Raw genomic sequence first — 6,000 nt, 5'->3', positions numbered from 1 at the left:
CCCCCGCCCCCACCAACTTTCTTTTAGGTGATAAATAAAATAACATTAAGAACCTAGAAAAATTATAGCAGAGATATTAGGAACTTGATCCTTCAAACCACAGCTCCACTATCCATTTTCTGTGGGACCCGGAAAACTCAGTTATGAAATAGAAAACAAAAATTACTTACAAAGTGACCCACGATATATATAATGGAGTTTACCTTTTGGTATATACATATGCTCATGCTTTGTTTAACAATTTCTATATTCCTGTACTTTGGAAATAATCTAACTTTTCAATAATATATCCAGTAAATAAGACTTTTGAGACACACTTGCTTACAATAAATTCTTTATTTTATTTTTTAGAATAAATTCTCAAAAGAAGACCAGTTATGCTTTAAGCATTTTTGAAGACAATTGCCCAGTTGTCTTCAGAGAAGTTTATATCAATTTACATCCATCTAGCAGTTTCTACAAGGGCACATTTTTCTCACATCCTATCAATACTGGTATCATTATTGTTAAAAATGTTTTTTAATTTGGTAGGTGAAAATAATATATCATAATTATTTTAATTTTCATGTATTTACTTATTATTAATGTTCAAAAGGCTATTTTGTTCTTTATTTTTTAAAACATTGTTTTAATGTTTATTTATGTTCGAGAGAGACACAGAGCACGAGCAGGGGAGGGGCAGAGCGAGAGGGAGACAGAATCCAGAGCAGGCTCCAGGCTCTGAGCTGTCAGCACAGAGCCTGACGTGGGTCTCGAACTCATGAACCATGTGATTATTACCTGAGCTGAAGATGGATGCTTAATGGACTGAGCCACCCAGGTGCCCCTCAAAAGGCTATTTTAAAGGAAGTTTTATAATTTATTTTTACAACTCTCATTTGTATCTATTTTCCTTTTGACAATTGCCAATTGAGTATATACTTAACTATATATATCTTATATATATACATATAATATAGATACATGTATAAACATATAAGTATATTATATGCATATATGTGTGCATATATATGCATATATACACATATATATACACACCTATGTATATATATATATACGTAAAATACAATAAAAAAGAAAATATAATAAAAAAGAAAATATATATGTGTGATAAATTTTTGATGGTAACATATTTTTAAGTACATTGTTATGAGTTCAATGGTTTCCTCCCAAAATCCGTATGTTGAAATCTTAACTCCTAATACCTCAGAATATGACCTTATTTGAAAATAGTCATTGCAGGTATAATTAGTTAAATTAAGATGATGTCATACTGTAGTAGGGTATACCCCTACTCTAATATGACTGAGTCCTTATAAAAAGGGGAAATGTGGACACAGACACACCTATGGGGAGAATACCATGTAAATGTGAAAGTAGAGATCCTGATGATGCTTCTACAAGTCAAGGAATACCAAAGACAGCCACTAAGCCGCTGGAAGCTATGGACAGATACAGAAATTTCCTTAATTTTACTGAAATTTCCTTCATTTTGAAAAGTTTATTTTTATTTATATCTTACAATGATCCAGTTCATTACAGTTTCTCATCTTACCAAATACACTAATTTTAATTTTATCAAGTATAACTTTCTAGTCATTATTTCTACTAAGCCCATAATCCTCGGATTAAAATTTGAAGATGCATATTTTCCATGAAGGTTTAATTTGTCCAACACATTTAACCCTGCACAGTTTTAGCCATATTCATTCTATTTTATTATGGTTATTTCTACCAGGCCTATTTACTATGCCTTTTCACAAATGACTGAAGTCAGCTCGGTCAGGAAAAAATTGTAAGTGATGTTGTGAAACACAATCTGAAAGAGAGATAGAAGCAAAGACAAAGAGAAAGTCAAGAAGACATTGAAGATGATTAAGAGATACACACACACACACACACACACACACACACACACACACACAATGTCAGAGAGTCAGCAGACAAAGTTTTCAAATGCCTGCTAGAATAAGAACATCTTCAGGATCAAAATGTACTCAGGGTCAAAATGCTAGGGTCAACCCACATGCTTCAGGAGTCCTAAATTACATAGGTACACAAAAGGTAGACTAGAAATAGCAAGTTTCTTTTAGAAGATGTGACAATCTTTCTCTCTTAGACTGGCTAAAGAGAATACTTTATGTGCTTGGAAATCATGAGAAGTAGTTCTCATGGGAAGCCAAAGTCTAACTTTTCACTCCCCCTACCTAAGAAAAAGTTCTATGGAGGATATAAGGAATATTTTTACCAAGAAAATTTTTCCTGGAAAAGCAGATTGTGGGGCTCTTCAAACAGGAATTTCCACTGATGGCTTACAAATGAGACCAAGCAAGTTAAGTATATCTTGGGATGACTTTCAACATATGTGTACTAACCATTCAGTTGTGAATGAAACAAAACAGCTTTTGCTATATTGCTCTGTATCTGATACACACGCTTCAAAAACCTGGTTCCTTCTCAGCTCTGCAACATCTGAGGGAGGAAAACAATTTGGCTATTAGCTTACCAAGCTTTGGTTCATTCTTGTCTGACTAAAGGATTTTCTACCTTCAAAACATTCAAGATTGTCGCTATAGATGTTTGGATCTCAGACGCATATGGTTCACATTGTTCATTTTAAGTTTCAAAATGTCTTTTTACTAGTGTAAGCCCTAGAGGAAAAATGAATTGGCTTTCAATATTGATAATTTGATATTATCATAATATTATATATATACATAATATATATAATAATATAATATTGATAATACATACTCTGAGGTGAAAGCACTTAACACTCTAAATTTTGAGATCAATTACAGAATGAATGGGATATTGGGAGAGTAGACCCTTTGGATTCATGAATGCTTTATTGGATCTATCTTGTGCTTATTATTTAAGTCTGAAAATATTTACAATTAAAGAGAAATGAAATACAGAAGAAGCAATAATGAAAGAGCTAATGACTTCTTTTATGTCAGGTTCTAGATTGAAAGCTCTATTTGCCACTTGAGCCTTAAGTAGCCAATTTCACACACAATTCACTTAAACCTAAGTTCCATAGCAGAGAGAAATTTTAACTGCTTCTTCTCCTGTATATAATACACTATAGGAGAAGTTAACATGATTAGTTATTATAAGATCTACTGCAGCAGTTTCACAAATGGCTATGAGGCATTTGGCAATTTTCCCAATTATGATACCTACAACTTTCCTCTCTGTCTTATACTGTTTGGATCTACCAGAAATTCCTTCCACTGGAAGAAGCCAAAGTAATACTAACCCACCTAATCTCTCCTTCTATACTCATAAAACCTGCCAAACTCCCAAACCTGAGACACTTCTTTGGGAGATAAAGGTATTCTTCATTCTTGATAGTAACTCATCTTTTCTTTTTGGTGAGTCTAGAGAGATATGTTGAAAAAATGTTTTTGCATTATTTTCTCTCCTGTAACACAGAAGAAGACAAAGACGAAGACGAAGACGAAGACGAAGACGAAGACGAAGACGAAGAAGAAGAAGAAAGAGAGGAAGGGGAGGAGGAGGAGGGGAGGAGGAGGAGGAGGAGGAGGAGGGGGAGGAGGAGGAGAATACCCCCAACAACACAGAAGCTATACAGTTCTTTGGTGCTGTAATAGAGAGTTTTTGTTTTGTTTTGTTTTGTTTTTTCTTTGTGGGTAGAGTCACTCAGTTATGTAAGAAAATCAAGTATGGAATTTGGGGAAAAACAAACTAGTCTTTTATCCCCATGTCTGGCACGAATTTATGATATAACTTCAGTAAATACCTTCTTACTTTCAGTTTTCTCATTCCATAAAGTGAAAGAGTTGGATGCAATAATTTCTAAAGTTATTTTAGTCAACTAAAGCAAATGGTACTAGTTGTGCTGCTGTTTCTAGGCAAAGAAGTGATGAGGTTGGCAGCTATTAACTCAATTGTTGGATAGCTCATATGTCCTCTAAGAAAACAGGAGAGAAAAGCTGGAACACACATTTGAGTGGCATGAGCATTTCTTTGCTACCTGCAGTGGCGCGGCCATAGCTACCAGGTGCCACACTATTCACTGGGTTCCCTTCTGGTCCAGTTCTAGTATGAATCTGGGAGGGACAGGGATGTTCCTCACAATCTCTTTCACAAGCCTCATTGCTCAGACACAATTAAAATAGCCAATAGATTCCAAGAATCTTTCAAATAGAATAAATCTAAGACTCTTCTATTACACTACCAGGTCTTTGTCCTATTGGTGACAAAAAATAAACAAGAGAAAAGAATAATTTGAAGCTTACTCTCTCAGGTGTAAAAGAAATTGCTGACATTTTCATTGTGCTAGAAAACTAGAGCAGAAGGACACATGGCAGCAGCAGGGAGCTTCTCCAACTATCTTGACAACTTGCTACTTTGACAGTTTCTATGAGAGTCCCAGCTGTGACCAAGCTAAGTGGGATGGCGTCACTTGAACACTGCAGCTGCCCTCTTGGCAAGTCGAGTTTTGTGTGATCCTTGGGAAGACAAAATATATAACATTTCAAAGAGGGGCCACTTTGCTACCAAATCAATCTCCACAAGTCTTTAATGAGTTGACTGAAGGAAATAAAGTCTTAATTCTTCATTTAGAAGGGCTAGGATCACCAGGTGGCTGTGAATTCCTCCTCAGTTTTACCAGAAGCAAAGAGACTAAAACTGAAAGACAGATGTCTGACCAATTAGGTATGTCAGACTATTTCTTTCATTTTATGCCTTGCATAAGTTCATAGTTTTCCAAACCTGTTCAAAGTTAACAGACAAAGAAGGTGATTTACACTCAACTACTGAAAGGTATTAAATCAGAGCTGAGCAGTTACTTTAGGCTACTTGGGAGAGCATGATAATTTGCAATTATTTGGAAGCTATAAATATTGAGACAAGAGAGGAGGCATTTAATAGGGTATTTCAGAGTATAATAATAAGAATGACATAATGTTTAGAGCCTGGCTATTACATCAGGGATAATCACACGATGTTAAAAGCTCCTAAAAAAAAAAGCTCCTCATATTCTCATGAGGAAGGCTGCAGAAACCCCACTCTTGACAAGTCTGCCACTGAACTTAGAAAAATGGAACAAATAATGGATTGAGTAATATAAAAAAAAGCAGATTGTAGTGGTATCATAGCATGTTGATTATTTGACTATAAACTTCACAAGTAGTGTCTACTCTTGGAAACTATTTGAATTGTGTCTTCTTACCTGTTCCTTAAGAGTCTCTCTTTTTTCTGTTGGGATCATAACAAGAGGCATTCTCCTCTCTCAAGCTGTCCCCATGATTGCTACATGTTGTGCTTCTCCCTCCCCCAAGGCTATGAAACAACTTTCGCTGTTCTCCCACTCTTCTACTTCCTTGGAAAACATTACTTGGCTAATTAGATGGTGAAGTGGTACTGGCTGATAGTGCTTATCATAGGATTTTAAAAAGGCCTCCCACGTACAAAGCAATGGCCCTCTGAAGGGAAGCTGCAGACAGGTCAGCAGCAACTGGGGCCTTCTTAGCACCTCGCAGGCCAGAAGATACTCCACAGGTGCCGAATTCTGCACATCATTCTCTGTAAGGACTCGGATTATCATCTAGACTTTTCACTCTCTCCTTCGTTTACTGGTTATGTTGATAAAACTAAGCTTAGTGTTAAGCATGGGATTCCCTACTGAGAGAAAGAAATGGTAGGGCAATACATATCAGTTGTTAGCTAGTATACATAAACTCAAATTTATCATATGCTTTCTTATCAAAGGGTTATATTAACAATGAGCCAATTTAAAGCCTAGTTCTCAGGGGAGGTATATGAGATCATTCAAAGTTCACCATTCATTCTGCTAAAAATGGAAAACTAAAAGCAGCTTATAATCCCAGGGACAGATATTCCAGCATCCCTGTCCTCTCAACAGATATGGGTGTGACGATTACATGCTCAGTTTTTTGTAGAGGTGGTGTATGACTGGCAGAGGTGACATTAACTGGAGGAAGTTGATAACAGCAGCTCGTGCTTTTG

This window comes from Prionailurus bengalensis, chromosome E4 (assembly GCF_016509475.1).
Source record: "Prionailurus bengalensis isolate Pbe53 chromosome E4, Fcat_Pben_1.1_paternal_pri, whole genome shotgun sequence".
In the NCBI taxonomy this organism is placed as follows: domain Eukaryota; kingdom Metazoa; phylum Chordata; class Mammalia; order Carnivora; family Felidae; genus Prionailurus; species Prionailurus bengalensis.
This window is presented reverse-complemented; position numbering follows the sequence as displayed.